The 23,094-nt window shown below is 37.7% G+C and overlaps 1 protein-coding gene across 2 annotated transcripts in view; it reads left to right on the plus strand.

Moving 5' to 3' along the window:
* Nucleotides 1–23,094, plus strand: part of SLC2A13 (solute carrier family 2 member 13) — a 399,926-nt gene that overhangs the window by 245,299 nt on the left and 131,533 nt on the right. The window lies entirely within an intron of this gene.

The raw sequence follows: 23,094 nt of genomic DNA on the forward strand, positions 1-23,094 counted from the left end.
TTTATAATAGCATCAGAAAGAAGAAAATACTTAGAAATAAACCTAACTAAAGAAGTGAAAAATCTGTATACTAAAAACTTTTTACGACAATGTTGAAGAAGTTAAAAAAGACACAAATAAATGGAAAGATACATCATGTTCATGGATTAAAAGAATCAGTATTATTAAAATAGCTATACTATACCCAAATCTATCTACAGATTGATTCCCTATCAAGATTCAAGATTCCAGTAGTATTTTTTACAGAAAAAAGAAAACCCTAAAATTCATATGGAACAAAAAAACTGAATAGCCAAAGCAATCTGGAGAAAGCAAAGCTGGGGGTGACACACCTCCTGATTTCAAACTGTATTACAAAACTATAATAAAATAATGCATTACTGGCATTAAAAACACACATAGATAAATGACACAGAATCAGGAGCCCAGAATAAACCCATACATGTATGGTCAACAACTCTTTGACAAGGGAGCCTGGAATATTGAATGGAGAAAAGATAGTCTCTTCAATGAGTGCTTCTGGAAAATTGGATATTCATATGCAAAATAATGAAAGTGGACCCCCGTCTTGCAGCACTCAGCAAAATCATCTCATGAGACATTAAAGATTGCTTAAGTGTAAGACCTGAGGCCTTAAAACTGCTAGAAGAAAACCCAGGAAAAAGCTCTTTAGCATTGGTCTTGGAATGATTTTGAGTATGACACCAGAATCACAGCAATAAAAGCAAAAAGAAACAAGTGGGACTACATCGAAATGAAAAGCTCCAGTGTTGGGACGCCTGGGTGGCTCAGTTGGTTAAGCCGCTGCCTTCGGCTCAGGTCATGATCCCAGCGTCCTGGGATCGAGTCCCACATCGGGCTCCTTGTTCTGTGGGGAGCCTGCTTCTCCCTCTGCCTCTGCCTGCCACTCTGTCTGCCTGTGCTCGCTCGCTCTCTCTCTCTCTCTCTCTCTGACAAATAAAATCTTTAAAAAAAAAAAAAAAAAAAACTCCAGTGTAGCAAAAGAAACAATCAGCAAAATGAAAAGGCAGCCTACAGAATGGGAAAAAAATACTTGCAAATTATATGTATGATAAGGCATTAATATCTAAAATATACAAAGAACTCCTACAACTCAGGAGCAAAGAAAACAAACAACGTGACTTAAAAATTGGTAGAGGACTTGAATAGACGTTTTTCCCAAAGGGATATACAAACCGCCAATAGGAGCATGGAAACGAGCTCCACGTCGCTCATCATCATCGAAATGCAAATCAAAACCACAATGTGGTATCATTCACACTTAATAGAATGGCTACTATCAAAAAGATGAAAGATAAGTGCTGGTGAGGATATAGAGAAAAGGGAATCCTTCCTTTTCTGTTCTCAGTGGGACTGCAGACTGGTGCAGCCACTACGGAAGCAATATGGAGGTGCCTCAAAAAATCGGTAATAGAACTACTGTACAATCTAACAATTCCACTTCTGGATATATTTCCAAAGGAAATGAAGTCATTATCTGGAAGAGATAGGTACACTTTCGTGTTCATTGCAACATTGTTTACAACAGCCAAGACATGAAATAGCCTGTCATTTACATCACCATGAATGACCTTTAAGGCATTATGCTAAGTGAAATAACTCAGACAAACACTGTATGATCTCACTTATATGTGGAATCAAAAAAACAAATTCATAGAAACAGAGCAGTTTGTTGGTTGCCAACAGTGAGGGAAACTGGTGAAGGTGGGCAAAGGGTAGACACTTCAGTTATATCTAATGTACATACAATATGATAACCATTAGTACTGTGTTGTATATTTGAAATTTGCTGAGAGTAGGTCTAAAAAGTTCTCACACCACACTCACACACATATACAGTTATAACTATGTGAGGTGATAGATATGCTAACAGTATCTCACAATATATACATTTATCAAATTTTTTAAATCACTGGCCTACCTGGTGAATTTTATAGCTCTGTTTTTTAGTAATTTTGTGCCCTTTGGAGAAATTCTGCCCAAAGTAACTAATCTAGGGCTTCTGGGTGACTCATTCGGTTAAGTGTCTGCCTTTTGCTCAGGTCATGATCTGAGGGTCCTGGGATTGAGCCCCTCATTGGGCTCCCTGCTCAGTGGGGTCTGCCTTCTCCCCTGCCCTTCCTTGTGTTCTCTTTCTCTCTCTCTGACTCAAATAAATCTTAAAAAAAAAAAAAAGAAAGAAAAAGTACTATCCTATACGGTATTTTGATTAAAGGACTGATCACACAGTTTAGTGCCTACTTCTGGAATCTTTTTGTATTTCAAGTAAGTCCATACTTAATGAGATAAATTTCACATTCAGGCTCAGAATATTATTCAGACTTTGTCTTTCTGTAAGGAATTGAGCCTATGCCTATCAGATCAATTTAGATTTTCACCTTATTTTTCCATCTAGATTTGCTAATTGGACTCTAAATTATTATGTATTCTGTGGCCTTTTAATTCTGTCTCTTCCCCTTATTACTTGTCTCATAAGCACAGTAATTTAACTTTCCATTGCCTTGAAGAAAGGAAATGAGCTTTTTATGAACAAATGTTTCCTGGAATGTGGTCGACCTTTTATATGCAACACAATAGGGAATAGATGCAGAATAAGACATTGAATTCTCAAGAGAATGTGTTTCCCAGTTGCTTATTTCTTTGAGTTTGGACCCTGAAACTGCTGGGCCATTTACCTCATTCACAGTAGCTAACTAAAATGATACAAATTATGTAAATATTTAAATCCCACATATATCCCATTATATTTAAATCCCATTATATATTTTTCTATTAGCCTATAGGGTAAATGAAGATGACTCCAAAAGGATACAGGGGTTCCAAGGCAATGCAAGGAAATGCCAACCTCTGCCTCTAAAATGCTGAGCTTACCTTAGACATAACTTTTCCTAGATTTCACTTGGGTAAAGAAAAGGAATATTCCTTCTCATTTGTGATTTAAGTATACCTGGCAGAGCTTGAAAACAGCCTGAGATCTTCCATCATGTGTTCTGGGGAAGAACCGCTGTTTATTACAAGCACTATGAACAGAGCATTGAAATGATACTACACATGGGTAGGGGGAGAAGAGGACATATTTCAGGTTTAAAAATAATTCTCTCATGTGCGCACACACATTTTTTTTCACTCTTCATTTCTTTTCCTTCTTTCCCATATTTCATTTTATACACAAAAATATAGAATGTGTTAAACATCCTATAAAGTCACACCATTTGCACATTTAATTTGTTTATGCTGAAAGAATAATCCAGAGAGATATAAATAGTGTGGGTGACTATGGTTCCATTCCATGAACATATGCCCTAGATTGAGCAGTAAAATGGGAAATTGCAATCTGCTATTTTCTCATGAGGTCACAGTTCCCTTTATGTCTCATAATGTGAATATAATGCTGACTTGAGTGTGATTCCTTAATTTCAAGATGAATATGTTCTGTATAAAATAGCCCTAAGACAAACCAGCTACTTTGCCTGGTGTTTAACTGGAGAATAGTAATCTGTTGAGTGGTGGAGGGAAAGCACGTGCTCCCAAGGAGGTCTTCAGTGGCAAATGTAGCATGTCGGTCTCCAAAAGGACACAGGAATAATGTTTATGTAATTTCAGGATCAACCAAAGGATTTACTTTTCTTTCTTTTTTTTTTTTTAAGATTTTTATTTATTTATTTGACAGAGATCGCAAGTAGGCAGAGAGACAGGCAGAGAGAGAGGGAAGCAGGGTCCCCGCTGAGCAGAGAGCCCGACGTGGGGCTCTGTTGCAGGACCCTGAGATCATGACCTGAGCCGAAGGCAGAGGCTCAACCCACTGAACCACCCAGAGGCCCCAATCAAAGGATTTTAAAGTCATTGTGAGATCTTTGTAAACTAATCATCTGCACAATTAAATCATTATCACCATCCTCTCCTTTTCCTAATGATACGGGTAAAGGGTTTTGTTAGATTTGTATTTTCAAAAGAGCTTTGTCTTTTCATTGATTCTTTTCTGTGTGTGATTTGATAATAGTTCTCCACAGTCTGAAAAAGAGACATTTGACCTATCAAATCCGATCCTACAAATGTATTCTAAAAGAATATTCCTCCAAATAGAACAAAGAAAAAGACAAATATGTCCACTGCAGGGCCTTTTATAAGAAAAAAATAGGAACAAAAACCTAAATTTCCAACACTGACACACTGTTTCATAATGCCACCTTAGTATAGTGTTATACTATGTGGTCATTCATGATAATGGCTGATATCTATCAAGGGTTTTATTGTATTAACGTAGTTTTTTTGTTTTTTGTTTGTTTGTTTGTTTTTTAACAGAGAGAGCCCAGGGAGAGAGGGAACACAAGCAGGGGGAACGGGAGAGGGAGAAACAGGCTTCCCTCTGAGCCAAAGGCAGATGCTTAATGATTGAGCCACCCAGGTGCCCCAATGTAGAATAATTCTTAACAGCCGTAGGATTTTGTAGATCTAATTTAAAAATGTTTAGTATGCATTTGTATGTGTTTGGTTTAATGCATGCATGTATACATGTTTAAATTCATGAATATACTCAGCATATAGGGGAAACAATCTAGATGAATATAACAAATGGAAATAATATAAATAATGATAACCAAAGGAGGAGAAAGTGATTTTTTAAAAATTATCTTGTGATGAAGATAATGCTTCATTTGGGCCATTAGTTATAAATTCTCTAACTGTGCTATGAGTGGAATAACCACTGACCATGTGATTTTTAATGAAAATTAATTGAGATTAAATGTAACTTAAAATTCACTTTCTTGGGGCACCTGGGTGGCTCAGTCGGTTAAATGTCTACCTTTGGCTCAGGTCAGGATCCCAGGGTCCTGGAATGGAGCCCCACATTGGGGTCCCATTCTGGGGGAAGCCTGCTTCTCCCTCTCCCACTTGCCCTGCTTGTGTTCCCTCTCTCGCTGTCTGTCAAATAAATAAATTACATATTTATAAATAAATAAATAATAAAATTCAGTTTCTCAGTGGGACTTGCCATCTTTCAGCTCTCATATTGGACAGAGCAGATACCAAATATTTTTGCCATCGCACAAAGTTCTGTTGGTCAGGGCTGCCTGCTTTGAATTAAGGTTGTGGTCTTGCAGCAGTTCCTTGTAGATACACTGGAAACATCTCCAGCCTACTAGATACAGCGGCCTAATTGCTACATCTCTCCCTACATACTTGCAGTAAGGCAGCTGGGAATTGTTACAGCAGCTGTCTGTTAAGCAAAGGTGGTGAGACTGAAACTGGAAACTGCATTTGGGTTTACCTTCAGCGCCCTGTGTTCTTTCAAAGATGGTTTGATTCTGTGCTAACATCTGCTAGTCATATGCATATCAACTGTCAGCATTCTCTTTCGTAATGGATGGAAAAATTAAGTCTCAGAAAGATTGGCCAAAAAGCATAATCTGTCTCCTATTCCAGAGGTTTCTTAATTCAGAGGAATACTGATGAGGAAATAACTATCAAGATCAGTTGCTTGCCCTCAGGAGAATAAGCTTGAACTAAGGGTTACAATTTTCTGACTCTTCTTCAGAATATGTGTGGGTTGGGGAGGTTGCGGGGTGGGGGCGTGTCTTTCTTTGTTTTTTAAGACACCTCAATCTCTGTAGTAAAAATTAGAAAAGTGAGACCTATCATTACATTTCCACTCCACCATCTCACACATTGAAATTCCAATCAATGAGAAAAGAACATTTTTTCCCATGCATGTAACTTGATTGCTTTAACTATAAAAAACTGTAAATATTTTTAGCTCACTATTGACAAAATAATTTTTTTCTCAGTGTAAGTATATATAATTTTAAAAGCTTTGGTTATGTGAAAAACTGCAACAAATAGGAAGGCAAGAGGTTTTACCAGGATATACTGTAAGATACTTGAAGTCTTTTTTTTTTTTTTAAGTTTAATTTTAATTCCCGCTAACTTGGTATCATAATTTATAAGAAAACTGTAATATATTTAAACCCCATTGAGCATTGTTTCTTCCTTCTAGAAATTCTAGTTTTCTTTGAAAAATAACTTCTGCCTTCCAGTCACATCCTGAGGTACACCCAGGAGTGGCAGACTTAAACTGCCTATTACTTAGGGCTCTGTTGCTGCTGGTTGTAGTTCCTTCTCCTTCCTGCAGAGTTTAGGTAAATCCTATAGTAGGTTTTGTTTTGTTTTGTTTTTTAAGATGTTATTTATTAATTTTGAGAAAGAGAAAAGGAGAGGGCATGCTAGGTGCAGGAACAGAAGGGGAGAGAGAAAGAGAGAATCTGAAGCAAACTCCATGCGGAGTGTGTAGCACTAGACACAGGGCTTGATCTCAGGGATCCCGACATAATGACCTGAGCGAAATCAAGCATCAGACACTTAACTGATTGAGCCACCCAGGAGCTCCTCCTAGGGTACGTCCTAAGCACTGGCCTAGTCAGGTCTGCTCACCAGCTTTCCTTGTGGTGTAGTTAGAACAGTTCTTGTTAGTACTCTGGTTTCATCTCCATTTCTTTTATTTTCTCTCGATTCCTCTCTCCCTTTTGTTTCCTTTCCTCTCCGTATCTTTGTTGCATTATTCTGTAATCTCTACATCTGCTTTATTCATACTTTTTATTTCCACCCAAGGCCAGCATTCTCCCGTGAGCCTCACTAACCTTTAGATTCACCTTGAACTTAATGATTGTTAATGTCTGTTTTAGTTGTTTGCCATTACTTTAAAAGGTGTACATTTGAGGTAGCCTGAAAAAAAAAAAAAATCAGTTTATTTCCCCTGTTAATCACTTCAGTGTGAGACTTTTTAATCTGTCTCAAATATGGTCTGAGTTTATCCTCCAATATCCAAGCTAAATCATTTCCATAGGACAGATTATTTCTGTAGACTTGAAGGTTAATTTTATCCTTTCTTGACATTCTTTTCTTACATCAAGTAAATCTTTCCTTTAAAGGTTTAGTAGCATGTCTGTGTATTGATTATGGATCAGAAAAAAATTCAACCAAAATGTTACTGCTGTGATCTACTTATATTCATCGTGTTTATGAATGTTCTATTAGATTCAACATGTGGATAACCAGTATTTGGTGAATTAGAGTTAAACAAAGTAAACCAAAATAAAAATTAACTCAGAAGCTCTGATGGCCATATTTCTTACTGATAACAACTGAAGACACTTTCGGGCTTTCAGAGTCCTTCAGTTTCAGTTTAGTTAATAGAGGTGCTGCTGTGTGCAGAGCCCTAGGACAGGACTGTAGGTAGCACGATGCTGGTAGGACTGTGTTTACTACATGTTTTCAAAAACATTTATTGAGAGGTACTAAATAGTTACTCTAATGTACTAACTGCCTACCAAACATACTAAAACTTTTTAAAATAGATTTTTGAAATACTGTACATTTCATGATTTTTTCAACATTTATGTTACTCCCTACAACACATTAATTTGTTGTAAAAATTAATTTGTTTAACAAGAATGGATTTATTTTTTTGATTCCATGTTGATTGTGAGTTTAAAAATTGAAACTTTAAGTTATTAATGAATCTGAAGGTATGATTTTGTGGGCTTAAATAAATTACAGAAAATTTATTTCTTTTCAACTTAGTTAATAAATAACTTGAAAACGAATACTTTAAAACCAAGTCTAGGATTCTTTCCACAAACACGCCCTACCCCAAGAAAAACACTTATTAGTTTATTGCACAAAAGTTCAGTTTTTCTAATTGAAATCTGACTTTTTTTTTTTTTTTTTTTTTGAGAGAGAGCATGATCATGGGGAGTGGTGGCAGTTGCGGGGAGCGGGCTGGCAAAGAGAATCTTAAATAGGCTTCAAGCTCAGTGCAAAGCCTGACATGAGGCTCAGTCCGACAACCTTGAGATCATGACCTGAGCCACAATCAGGAGTCAGACACTCAACTGACTAACCTGCCCAAGGGTCCCTGAATTCTTACCTTTAAATCAACCCGGATTTTTCTTTTTCTTAGGAAAGAGTGGAAAATTTTCAAATATATGTTTTATTTTCTATAAAATAGACATAGATAAATTATTGGAAAAAAGCTATCCACTTCAAACAGCACTAAACATTTTTCTAGAAAATTGGCCAACCTAATTTAAATGACTAAGGTTTTGCCTTCTTATTCTTGATAACTGTGATTGGTTTCTCTCATGTAATATTTGTGGACTATCTTTCTCAGTACAAAACATGCAAAGACTACTACATTATCATGGTTTTCATCTCAATGATATGGACATATCTTAATTGAATTTAGAGTAACTTGAATCAGATTGTAGTATCACAATTAGAATCTTCATTAAAATTTTTAATTTTATATTTTGATTTTAAGGTTTGTTAATTATAAGTGTCAAGGTTTGCATTCTTTTTTCTTTGGCAACGTGACAGTGTTGCTCTATGACTTTGGATGATTTTACCTCTCTCCTTTTCGTCTTATGTCTGTAGCCTTATTTTGGAGAGAAATTTTTATCCCCTCCACTGCTGCAGAGAGCTTTTCTGTCACGAGTTGAGAACCAATGACATTGCTCGCTTGTTTTAAGAGAAAATTAGGTCTGTATTAATTGGCCAGGCTGCTATTTATATTTATTAATTGTTGTCTTCTGTGGTAGAGATGGAAGGCAGATTCCTGGGAAGTAGGTTTATTGTTTAATGCACACAGTTTATCAGTAAAAAACACGAAAGCAATGAAAATTAAAATTAGGATAGCAGTAGTTAGAAAAAAATAATAATAACAACCGTCTTTCTTTTTACGGAAGTTTAATTCTCCGCAGCTCTACAGATCAAGTCATAGGCCATTCAGGGCTCATCTAGTGAAATCTGTTATAACAGGATGCAATAGTAGGTGGTGAGGCGGAGCCCAGCTGTTCCATAGGTCTCCTTGGGAAGAAGTAAAGACCTGCATGAACCAGCATATCTGTCCCCATGACTCAAACACATGAAAGGATGAGTAATGGTGGCCTTGCCAACCTGCTGCAAAACATGCAGATTAATGAAAAAGACACCGTCAGAGACAGCATTATTAATTACAAAAGGGTAACCATGGCTTTCTGTCAGTTCAGGCTCTTTTTATTGCTTACAGTGTTAAGTTGGGTACTATGTGGACCACAAGTGGCAATGTAAACCGCAACAGAGTACGTGGTCTTTGGTGATTTGCCAACTTTTTTTTTTTTTTTTTGGTGCAAAATGGTGGGGTTTTATTATTATTATTATTAACATATAATGTATTATTTATTTCAGGGGTGCAGGTCTGTGATTCATCAATCTTATGCAACACACAATGCTCACAACACTTATCCTCTCCAGTGTCCATCACCCGGCTACCCCTTCCTCCTACCCTCTCCCCTCCAGCACCCCTCAGTTTGTTTCCTGAGACTAAGAGTCTCTTATGTTTGTCTTGCTCTCTGGTTTCCTCTTGTTTGATTTTTAACTCTCTTCCCTAATGATCCTCTGCCTTGTTTTTAAAATTCTGCATATTAATGAGATGATAATTGTCTTTCTCTGATTGACTTATTTCACTTAAGATAATATCCTCTCGTTCTATCCACGTCATTGCAAATGGCAAGATTTCATTTTTTTGATGGCTGCATAATATTCTGTTGTATGTATTTATACCACATCTTCTTTATCCATTCATCTATCAATGGACATCTTGGGCTCTTTTCCATAGTTAGGCTACTGTGGACATTGCTGCTATAAATGTTGGGGTACAGGTGCCCCCCTCAGATCACTACATTTGTATCTTTGGGTAAATACCCTCTAGTGCAATTGCTGGGTCATAGGGTAGCTCTATTTTCAACTTTTTGAGGAACTTCCATGCTGTTTTCCAGAGTGGCTGCACCAGCTTGCATTCCCACCAACATCGTAGGAGGGTTCCCCTTTCTCTGCATCCTCACCAACATCTGTGGTTTCTTGACTTATTAATTTTAGCCATTCTGACTGGTGTGAGGTGATATCTCATTGTGGTTTTGATTTGTATTTCCCTGATGCCAAGTTATTTGCCAACTTTGAGGACAGAATTTACCTAATGGGTGTCCTCTTCTCCACAGGAGAGTAGAATTAATGTATGAATTAGCAGGCTTGAGTAAGTCTAACAAAGCCGTATTCATTGTTGAGATAAACGTATTTCCTAAGATAAGGATTATTTTCCTCATATGATATCTATAAACTTATTTAAAAACAAAACAAAACAAAAAGAGCCATACATAACTAATGATGTTGATTAAACCACTTATAAGAATGGTAATTTCACAGCAAATAAGAGAGATGTTCTCAGCTAAATATCTAGAAAGGCTGTAGATAAATGTTGAGCCCATATATATTTAGTCAGCAGTGTGATTTAGGGAGTGCGCCCTGATCTGAGCCCATCCCTACCATTAACTTCAGACAGATTCTTAAACTCTCTGAGTCTCTAGGTTTCTAAGATGTAGACTTGCTATAATCATGCTTACCTTAAGGATAGTTGGCAGTATAATTGGCTTGTAGAAAATGACATCCATTATTTCCAAGTTCCTGTCTTAATCCTCGCTATAAACTCATGAGGCAACATACTTTTATTGTTCCTGTAATTCATTAACTAAAGAAGCAATAGGTTTGAGTAAATATGGAAGTGTTCATATGCTTTCTGAAATAAGTTATAAACCTCCCATCTTCTTGGGCCAGAACTATTCTTGATGTATTTGTGAGCTAAGATCTGTGAATTAGAAATACGCAATGATGAGCAAAATAGAGTGCCCTTCCTCAAGTTCAGGGAGGGTTCGTTGGAGGAGTCAGTGCAGAGATGTTATGGGAATGGTAGTCTCAGAGCATAGGTGGGAGCTCAGCAGCCTGATTGAAATGACTGAGGGTCCTGGGAGTGATTGGTAAAGGTTTCCCAAAGAAGCAGCATCTTACGTGCGTCTTCAAAGTTAGATCTAAAGCAAGTACTTTTGCAACTTTAAGAGACTCTTAGTAATTTAGGTGCCCAGTGTTTTTCTATTGCTTTCTGTTCTATTTTCTATTTCTATGTTTTCTATTACCATTTTCTGTTTTTTAAAAATATATCTATGATAAATTGTTGACCTATGAAAAAATTATAAAGAAATAAAACTATTCATAATCCCACCTTCCAGAGATGACATTTCACTTTTCATGTATTTTACTTTTCATTTTAAAGTTCATACTTTGATTTACAGAAATTAAAATCATGTAGTGTATGCCCACTTACAAGGTTTTTACTTAACAGGAAAATGTTGGTAGTTTCCATGTTATTATTTTAAAATGTGTTTTTAATAGCTTTGTAGAATTCTTTATATGGCCAGGCTATAATATGTTTAACCAGAACTAGTGTAGGCTATCAGTGTATGTATTAGTCTTCTGTTGCTGCTGCAAAGATCCCAAGTTTGTGGCATAGAAAAAATAACCCACAATTTTTTAAAATCTTATAATCCTGTATGTCAGAAATCTGACAGGTGTGTCATGAGGCTAAAATCAAGATGTCGGCGGGACTGCATTCCATTCTGTAATCTCTAGGGGAGAGTTTATTGCCTTGCCTGTTCAGCTTCTAAAGGCATCCCTTGCTCATGCCTCCACCCCCAAATACATCTTCAGGCCAGCACAGTGGTGAGTTGAGTCCTCACATCACATCACTGACCTCCTTCACAGTCACATCTCCCTCTGACTCTGTTCTGCCTCCCTATTTCACTTTTGTCAGACTCTTTTGAATATGTTGGGCCCACCTGAGTAGTCCATGCTAATCTCCCTGTCTCAGAGTCAACTGATTAGCAACCTTAATTCCAAATCTACAATGTCAGTTTTCCTTTGCTGTGTAAAATAACATAGTCACAGAGTCTGGGGATTAGGATGTGGATGTCTTTGGGAAGCCATTACCTTGCCAGCCACAGTGTGGTTTTATTTTTTTTCAGCTTTACAGATACAAATTGCATAATAATGATGCTCTAGTGAACTTTCTACTAAAATGAATTTTTAGTTACATCTCTGTTTTTTTAAAAGTTAAATAGATGGCCACCTTATTTTGTAAGTTGAATAATCTGCTTTTTTTATTACACAGAACTCCAGAGTATCATATATATGTGTGTGTGTGTATATATATATTACACACACACTGATAATTATAAAATATAGAGTAACTTGTTAGAGAGTAAGACTGTACGTACTTGTAGTACATTGCTATTTCTCATTTTTCTCATTCGATGTAAAAACACAGGAATCTGCAAATACATAAATGCTGAGAGAAATACATCACATCCTGAGAGAATGAAGTAATCATTTAGAAATACATAATAAAAAATTTAGCAACAAATATGAAATTGCTAATTCAGATGTGGATTTTGAATCGGTGATATACAAATGATCTGCTGAAAGACAGGCTAGGCCTAACATACTTCAGAATGAATTGGTTTGTGTTTAGCAAGAAAAGGAACATTCCCTTCCTCTGGCTTATGTTTGTAAATATTTCTGAAACCATAGTATCACAGCCAAGTTATATCGTTCAGTGTAGGGAGAGTTTTCATTTTAATTAATCCCTATTTGTGTTTTGAGAAGTAAACACTTCATTTAGGGAAAAAAATAAGTCAGTATTTGTGGCTATTTGAAGTCCTGGAATAATTTTAATTTTTTTTTTCACATATAAACAGATCATAGCCATAGTTAGGATGTAAAGTTAAGTCCCATCAGTTAGTAGTCTCATAAAATTTTTATTCTAGGAATTCTAAATAGAAGACAAATATCTGTATTTTCAAAAGGATCTCTATTGTGACTGATTACTTTGCTGGGTTGTTCTGCGAACATATTTATGAAGTATGAGCGACGAATGATCCCCCAGTTACTTAAGTGCTCTGCTGTCTGGTAGAGGGTGAATATTCAAAAGCATTAAGTTTTGCATGTTGTCCTGAATTGTAAGTACCTTAGTAAGTTGTATGTTTGAAGTAGCAAACCTAGAATGGTTAAATATGTAAGCATTTTCTCCCATGAACTAGGCAAGCAGCAGATCTTGGGCATTCGAGGCAGCCTGGCTGGATGGCATCGCCACTTCCCCAGGAGAACATGGAGCCACCATGGGTTTCTGCTACACCAGCCCCAGCAGTTCATCATTGGGGACCCCCCAGATCAGACCAAAAGAGTCCCTAAGCATTCCACCACAAGACAGAGTGGGGCACAAGATAGAAAGGGAGTACAAAGAGGAGTAAACTAATTTGGGAAGGTTCCTGAAATTTGAAGGAATAGAGTTGTTGATCACCGATTTATTCACACCACTCCTTTCCAGCTTCTGCCTTATTTCATTGGTAAGGGGATGGAGCACAGAAGAAGGGCCTCAGGAACAAGAACAAAACTATTTCCTGGCTCCAAATTTATGCTCTTTTCTCTCTGAACCAGTGTGTCTTCTTCTAAATATCTTCTTGACAAGTAGAAAGAACTTCTAGAAATTAAAAAAAAAAAGGGGGGGAGAAGAAAAGATTGAGCTTAAAATGTAACAGCTTTAGGAATTTGAACAGCTCATGCACACTGTAACATGTTGCCTGGAGGAGGCAGCCCTGTCAGGATGAGATGGACTAGGGATGGGGTACGCCTGACCAGCACCCCTCTCCAACCCCTTCTAGTGTCAGAAATGGTCATCAAGAGGACACAGCCAGACTCTGGCAATTGGAGGATCCCCACCTCCTCTCCAGGGCCTGGAATGTGCATTCCACTTGCCTTCCCCACTCCCAGGAGCTGCCTCAAAGATGCATCCTTGAGATAGAAATGTGCTGTTGAGGCTGTGTGGACTGGGTACATGACTGAACCCATTTAAGTCAGGTGTGGAGAGGCCTCATAAGTTCCCCCATTCATTAAAACTGCCACTTACCAATCTGGAATGGTCTGTCACTTTCTTCTGACTCTCCTGCCCTCCACAGATGGGGTCCAGTTTCACACTACACCCAGGAAGACCTGAGGAGGTTAGAAACCAACAATTTCTAAAGGTTCTCCTTTTGATATTCGTATTCCCCTGGGAGTCTGCTCTTTAAATTTATTTTAATCCATTCTAGAGTTCTCAGTCGAGAGTTGAGTTGGCTTTGAGCCTCTGAGACAGGCTAGTGCTCTGTCTCCCCTTTAGGGAACAGCACACTTCCGAGGTATCTCTTTGAACAGGCTGGCCGCCTTTCCCTCAGCCCATCTCTGGAGGTTTCTTTCCAACTAAATGCTGTTTTATGATTTTTACATTTTGTGAATTTCACTATCCATGACAACTTACTTAGCAGCAAAAGTGCTAACACTAAACAAAAGACTTTAGCTATGGAGAATGAAAACACTTTTCATGCAGACAAAAAAAAATGTCCTGTGGTAAATGCATGTTAGGGTTTTTGTTTTGCCCTATATGCAGAATGAATTCGCAGAGAAAGAATTTCCCTAATGGCTTATTTTGAGTATGTGTGAGAATGGAATATAGAGCTTTTATGTGAGTTAATTACACTCTAAAAATGCTTAGCATTGACTTTTATCAGATTTGCATTTTCATAAGGTGTTTTTGAGGATTAACACAAGCAAAACCTATCTGGACACTGTTTAGCTCAGAGTAATTACTCTATAGATGGTATTTCTGCCGTTCCTCTTTTATCAGGAGATGAGAGTTCTGCCATCAATTCCAACTTTCAAATTGAGTTTCACAGACTCTGAAAATGCCCAGTAAATGTTAGCCATTACTCCTGTTGCTTTTCCGTCCTCCATTTTCTTATAAAACAACCTTAGGTTTTCATCATAAGAAACAAGAACTGAAAGGGGCATTTTAGGAATATAATTCTACACGCATAAAGAAAGTAGGGAATTAAGAGAGGGCAGTCAATTCCAACAAAAGTGTTTAACTCAAAATACTTATTAGGGTTTTTCAGAATTAGCAAGATGAATCAATTCTCTGTGGTATCTGAGAATTAACATGAATGTCTTTCATGTAGTATTCCCTCAATAAATATATGCTGACTCATCATAATTGCTTTCCTTCTTCGGGTCCTATTTCATGCATAGACTTAGGCAGAATTTTTCTTGGTCGTGTGTGAAAGGTCCTGCAGTTACACTCAAAATGGAGCACGTATGTCCTGGTGCTGCATCCATGCGCTGGAAACAAGTGTAGTTCTCCGGCTTTCCATGCGAACATCAAAGGACATGGTGCTGTCACTGTGCCTGCATCAAGTCAACAGCCTCATCTGATATTTAATAATACATTGGTGTGGCAGGCCTCTCTTTGCAGTCTTTTTTGCTCAGGGCTGTTACAGTTCAACTAGTTCCTCTGCTGTTAAAAAATTGATTAGCTTTCTTTCCCCAATATTTAGAAAAGGAAAAATAAAATTTATTCACACTATTTCGAAAGACTTTATTCACTTCAGTCCTTCCTCCCGCAGAAACCGTTTGAGGGCTTCATTAAACATATTGAGAGACAATAGGTACAATAAACTTTAAAGTTAGTGATTTAGGCAATAGAGCAAAACAGGAAAAGATGATTCCTGCACAAGGAACCTGCTGTATAGTAGTGTCTCTGTGAACTAGGTCACAAAGCCTGTCTTGTTCAAAGTGGTCTTGGAACCACCCCCACACATACACATTAGTATCTCTGGAAATGACTCAGAATCCTGCCTGAGGTGGCTGATGGGGCTGAGTGGGTGGGGATGAGCAGAGAGCATGGACAAGGGGGAATCTTGCATTTGTTACCATCTCCTGATGATTCTTGCAGTAAAATTTGAGAATCCTGTTGCTCTTAATGTTTTAGCAGCCCCCCCCCCCAAAAAAAGACATGTCTTATTACATGATTTAGTGCCCCTAAAATAGAAACCAATCAGTTGCCTTAGGGAAGCTCAAAAATTGTCTCTTCTGGGTGCTTTGGTGGTAATATAATATCCATTCATATCAGTCTACTGTTTCATAGAAAGTTTGTTGTAATCATCTAAACTCATAGGTATTGGTTTTGCTATCTCCAGCAGTAAGTCATGCCATATAATTGCTTCATCCACCATATAGCAGGGGAGAGAGGGAAATAGGAATTATCTTTATACTTCTTAGCTGTTAGATGATGCAGTCAAGTAGAATCCTACTTGACTTTGACACCTGGCTCACAGTATTGCATTCTACTAACCCTGCTTATTCTTGTTCTGCAAGGAGATGAGATCATTGTTTAGAGAGTCGAAGAATGAGCCTATGAGGGAATGTCACTGATCATTCTGCGTGTTGTCTTTCCTCTTTGAGACCAAAGCGGTTCTGTTCACAGCATCCTCTTCCTCCAGTGTGCCTGTTGCCCACTCACTTTTTTGTCCTCCTATATGCCAGGGGATGGCGCTCCTTTCCCACCTCCCATGGATCCCCTGCATCAAAAGCTTACCTAAATGTAGTCACAAATCATTGCCTTCTTCTTTGAAATCAAGATGGGAATTTCCTTCCTGGCTGTAACATCCTTCTCTGCCATTGCATTTTTTTCTAGTCAGTGAACCAAACAGGTATTTGTCATCCTAATTATGACTTCAGTCCCTCAAGTCCTTTCCAGTTCTTTTTGTACCCAATCCTCAAGCTGGTTTTGAATGCTTTCCCTGACAAACCCCTATCTATGGTAGCTAGCTAGCATCGGAAAGTCCTTGCCCCTTTGTAATTTTTCCACCCTGGAATATGGGAAGTAATAGTATGGTTAATTGGGATCATTCATTAATTATTTAGACTGGTAAGGAGAGTTAATCCCTACTGTTATGTTCCATTAGCCCTTTACTCTTACTCCTCTCTACTAACTTGGCCTACCGAGGTGTGATTTTTATGGGGATGGTGGTCTCCTCCTATGGAAGTAGAGACACTGCCCTCCCCAGGCAGTCCCAGGTACTCCTGGTATTTTTATCTCCTACTATGTCTGGCACATCAGAGGCCCTGAATAAACATATTTTAACTGCATATAATTGAGACATTTGGCCATTACATACTTATTTTCCATTAAAACATCTGTTACTATTATCATGTTTAAATGTTTTTTGAATTGAGAGAGGAAGCAAAGTATTTATTTAGTGGTGTATTATTTGTACTGTTTTGGGTACCAAGAGATAAAACACAGATTATTTCATTTAAGAAAATATTAAGTTTGGCAAAGAAAAAAAGTCTAAGTGTCTTTCTCTGATGATAAACACATATATTACTTGCTCATTATTATTACTTCATGTTTGTTTTACTTAAAATAATACTGAATTTAGTTCATAGAGTTTGGAGGCTTATGGTGCCTGAATATGGTGTATGATGTGTTCAGTATACCAAAATTTAACACCTTAAACAGAACTTTTAAATCACATGTGCATACTATAGAAAATTGGAAACTCATAAAGCAGAAAAAGTACCTGAAATCTCACCACCTAGGTATAGTGTGTCTTAACATTTTTGTGTATTCACATGTCTTATTTTTCTGTGATTAATTTTAATAGTTGAGTTCTACCCCCTAAATAATTTTGCATTTTGTTTTTCACTTCATCTTGTATGCTCTTGACCTATTTTTCTAGTCTGATTCCACAGAGTTTCAGAATGACAGCTAGTGTGCTTAAGACTACATATCTTTACATAATCCCAGTTTTGTGTGACCATGCTCTAAAATGTTGATGTTATGTAGATTAAAAGTTTTTGAAAATTTTTGCTTACAAACAAACCTTTGACTCAATTGCTTAAGGTGAAGTACTGCTTTATTCGTTTTTGATAGTGCCAAGAGCAGTGTTTTTCATAAAGTAAATGCTGTGACCTGCCCTTTTTTCACACTCTTAAGGCTCTTAAGCCTCCTGAGAGGAATTTTAAATAGACTATTTTCTTTTCTCCTCTTATTGCTTTAATGAGGTTTTAGATGAACACAATTTGGAACAAGAGAGATAAGAAATGATAGAAAAAAAAGATTAACTTGTATCATTTTTTGACTGAAAAAGATCACAGGTCATATACCATCAGTTTTTAATGCTCTCTTCCCCAGCCATGAGGGTATGTGAGAACTCAAGACTGGCCTATAAGGTAGAAAGGATTGTAGCTGAATCCAGAAAGCATGAGGAATATGTTAAAACTAAACCCTTCAGTGGGGAGGAGTCAAGATGGCGGAGAAGTAGCAGGCTGATACTACATCAGGTAGCATGAGATCAGCTAGATAGCTTATCTAAACTTTGCAAACACCTACAAATCCAATGGGAGATTGAAGAGAAGAAGAACAGCAATTCTAGAAACAGAAAATCAACCACTTTCTGAAAGTATTTTACTTGCTCCTTCATATACTCTTATCTGGACAAAATGACAAAGCGGAAAAATTCACCACAAAAAAAAGAACAAGAGGCAGTACCAAAGGCTAAGGACCTAATCAATGCAGACTTTGGTAATATGTCAGATCTAGAGTTCAAAATGACGATTCTCAAGGTTCTAGCCGGGCTCGAAAAAGGCATGGAAGATATTAGAGAAACTCTCTCGGGAGATATAAAAGCCCTTCTAGAGAAATAAAAGAACTAAAATCTAACCAAGTTGAAATCAAAAAAGCTATTAATGAGGTGCAATCAAAAATGGAGGCTCTCACTGCTAGGATAAATGAGGCAGAAGAAAGAACTAGTGATATAGAAGACCAAATGACAGAGAATAAAGAAGCTAAGCAAAAGAGGAACAAACAGCTACTGGACCATAAGGGGAGAATTCGAGATAAGTGACACCATAAGACAAAACAATATTAGAATAAATGGGATTCCAGAAGAAGAAGAAAGAGAGAGGGGAGCAGAAGGTATATTGGAGAGAATTATTGGAGAGAATTTCCCTAATATGGCAAAGGGAACAAGCATCAAAATCCAGGAGGTGCAGAGAACGCCCCTCAAAATCAACAAGAATAGGTCCACACCCCGTCACCTATTAGTAAAATTTACAAGTCTTAGTAACAAAGAGAAAATCCTGAAAGTAGCCCGGGAAAAGAAGTCTGTAACGTACAATGGTAAAAATATTAGCTTGGCAGCAGACTTATCCACAGAGACCTGGCAGGCCAGCAAGAGCTGGCATGATATATTCAGAGCACTAAACGAGAAAAACATGCAGCCAAGAATACTATATCCAGCTAGGCTATCATTGAAAATAGAAGGAGAGATAAAAAGCATCCAGGACAAACCAAAACTGAAAGAATTTGCAAACACCAAACCAGCTCTACAGGAAATATTGAAAGGGGTCCTCTAAGCAAAGAGAGACCCTAAAAGTAGTAGATCAGAAAGGAACAGAGACAATATACAGTAACAGTCACCTTACAGGCAATACAATGGCACTAAATTCATATCTCTCAATACTTACCCTGAATGTTAATGGGCTAAATGCCCCAATCAAAAGACACAGGGTATCAGAATGGATTAAAAAAAAACATCTATATGTTGCCTACTAGAAACTCATTTTAGACCCAAAGACACCTCCAGATTTAAAGTGAGGGGGTGGAAAAGAATTTACCATGCTAATGGACATCAAGAGAAAGCAAGGGTGGCAATCCTTATATCAGACCAAATAGATTTTAAGCCAAAGATTATAATAAGAGATGAGGAAGGACACTGTATCATACTCAAAGGATCTGTCCAACAAGAAGATCTAACAATTTTAAATATCTATGCCCCTAACGTGGGAGGAGCCAACTATATAAACCAATTAATAACAAAATCAAAGAAACACATCGACAATAATACAATAATAGTAGGGGACTTTAACACTCCCCTCACTGAAATGGACAGATCATCCAAGCAAAAGATCAACAAGGAAATAAAGGCCTTAAATGACACACTGGACCAGATGGACGTCACAGATATATTCAGAACATTTCATCCCAAAGCAACAGAATACACATTCTTCTCTAGTGCACATGGAACATTCTCCAGAATAGATCACATCCTGGGTCCTAAATCAGGTCTCAACCGGTATCAAAAAATTGGGATCATTCCCTGCATATTTTCAGACCACAGTGCTCTGAAGCTAGAACTCAATCACAAGAGGAAATTTGGAAAGAACCCAAATACATGGAGACTAAACAGCATCCTTCTAAAGAATGAATGGGTCAACCAGGAAATTAAAGAAAAATTGAAAAAATTCATGGAAACAAATGATAATGAAAACACAACGGTTCAAAATCTGCGGGACACAGCAAAGGCAGTCCTGAGAGGAAAATATATAGCGGTACAAGCCTTTCCCAAGAAACAAGAAAGGTCTCAAGTACACAACCTAACCCTACACCTAAAGGAGCTGGAGAAAGAACGCCTAAACCCAGCAGAAGAAGAGAAATCATAAAGATCAGAGCAGAAATCAATGAAATAGAAACCAAAAAAAACAATAGAACAAATCAACGAAACTAGGAGCTGGTTCTTTGAAAGGATTAATAAGATTGATAAACCCCTGGCCAGACTTATCAAAAAGTAATGAGAAAGGACCCAAATAAATAAAATCATGAATGAAAGAGGAGAGATCACAACTAACACCAAAGAAATACAGACAATTATAAGAACATACTATGAGCAACTCTACGCCAACAAATTTGACAATCTGGAAGAAATGGATGCATTCCTAGAGACATATAAACTACCACAACTGAACCAGGAAGAAATAGAAAGCCTGAACAGATCCATAACCAGTAAGGAGATTGAAACAGTCATCAAAGATCTCCAAACAAACAAAAGCCCAGGGCCAGATGGCTTCTCGGGGGAATTCTACCAAACATTTAAAGAAGAACTAATTCCTATTCTCCTGAAACTGTTCCAAAAAATAGAAATGGAAGGAAAACTTCCAAACTCATTTTATGAGGCCAGCATAACCTCGATCTCAAAAGCAGACAAGGATCCCATCAAAAAAGAGAACTACAGACCAATATCCTTGATGAACACAGATGCAAAAATTCTCGCCAAAATACTAGCCAATAGGATTCAACAGTACATTAAAAGGATTATTCTCCACGACCAAGTGGCATTTATTCCAGGGCTGCGAGGTTGGTTCAACATCCGCAAATCAATCAATGTGATATAACAATTTAATAAAAGAAAGAACAAGAACCATATGATACTCTCCATAGATGCTGAAAAAGCATTTGACAAAGTACAGCATCCCTTCCTGACCAAAACTCTTCAAAGTGTAGTAATAGACGGCACATACCTCAATATTATCAAAGCCATCTATGAAAAACCCACCGCAAATATCATTCTCAATGGAGAAAAATTGAAAACTTTTCTGCTAAGGTCAGGAACACAGCAGGGATGTCCATTATCACCACTGCTATTCAACATAGTACTAGAAGTCCTAGCCTCAGCAATCAGACAACAAAAAGAAATTAAAGGCATCCAAATCAGCAAAGAAGAAGTCAAATTATCACTCTTTGCAGATGATATGATACTATATGTGGAAAACCCAAAAGACTCCACTCCAAAACTGCTAGAACTTATACAGGAATTCAGTCAAGTGTCAGGATTTAAAATCAATGCACAGAAATCAGTTGCATTTCTCTACACCAACAACAAGACAGAAGAAAGAGAAATTAAGGAGTCCATCCTATTTACAATTGCACCCAAAACTATAAGATACCTAGGAATAAACCTAACCAAAGAGGTAAGAATCTATACTCAGAAAACTATAAAGTACTCATGAAAGAAATTGAGGAAGACACAAAGAAATGGAAAAATGTTCCATGCTCCTGGATTGGAAGAACAAATATTGTGAAAATGTCTATGCTACCTAAAGCAATCTACACGTTTTATGCAATTCCTATCAAAGTACCATCCATTTTTTTCAAAGAAATGGACCAAATAATCCTAAAATTTATATGGAACCAGAAAAGACCTCGAATAGCCAAAGGAATATTGAAAAAGAAAGCCAAAGTTGGGGGCATCACAATTCCGGACCTCAAGCTCTATTACAAAGCTGTCATCATCAAGACCGCATGGTACTGGCACAAAAACAGATACATAGGTCAATGGAACAGAATAGAGAGCCCAGAAATACACCCTCAACTCTATGGTCAACTAATCTTCGACAATGCAGGAAAGAATGTCCAATGGAAAAAAGACAGCCTCTTCAATAAATGGTGTTGGGAAAATTGGAACAGCCACATGCAGAACAATGAAATTGGACCATTTCCTTACACCACACACGAAAATAGACTCAAAATGGATGAAGGACCTCAATGTGAGAAAGGAATCCATCAAAATCCTTGAGGAGAACACAGGCAGCAACCTTTTGACCTCATCCGCAGCAACGTCTTCCTAGGAACATCGCCAAAGACAAGGGAATCAAGGGCAAAGAGAAACTAATGGGATTTCATCAAGATCAAAAGCTTTTGCACAGCAAAGGAAACAGTGAACAAAACCAAAAGACAACTGACAGAATGGGAGAAGATATTTGCAAACGACATATCAGATAAAGGGCTTGTGTCCAAAATCTATAAAGAACTTAGCAAACTCAACACCCAAAGAACAAATAATCCAATCAAGAAATGGGCAGAAGACATGAACAGACATTTCTGCAAGGAAGACATCCAGATGGCCAACAGACACATGAAAATAATGCTCCACATCACTTGGCATCAGGGAAATATAAATCAAAACCACAATGAGATACCACCTCACACCAGTCAGAATGGCTAAAATTAACAAGTCAGGAAATGACAGATGCTGGCGAGGATGCGGAGAAAGGGGAACCCTCCTACACTGTGGGTGGGAATGCAAGCTGGTGCAACCACTCTGGAAAACAGCATGGAGATTCCTCAAAATGTTGAAAATAGAACTACCCTATGACCCAGCAATTGCACTACTGGGTATTTACCCTAAAAATACAAACGTAGTGATCCGAAGTGGCACGTGCACCCGAATGTTTATAGCAGCAATGTCTACAATAGCCAAACTATGGAAAGAACCTAGATGTCCATCAACAGATGAATGGATAAAGAAGATGTATATATATATATACAATGGAATACTATGCAGCCATCAAAAGAAATGAAAACTTGCCATTTGCGACGGCGTGGATGGAACTAGAGGGTATTATGCTTAGCGAAACAGTCAATCGGAGAAAGACAACTATCATATGATCTCCCTGATATGAGGAAGTGGAGATGCAACATGGGGGGTTGATGGGGTAGAGAAG

Source organism: Lutra lutra, chromosome 8, assembly GCF_902655055.1.
Source record: "Lutra lutra chromosome 8, mLutLut1.2, whole genome shotgun sequence".
Taxonomy (NCBI): domain Eukaryota; kingdom Metazoa; phylum Chordata; class Mammalia; order Carnivora; family Mustelidae; genus Lutra; species Lutra lutra.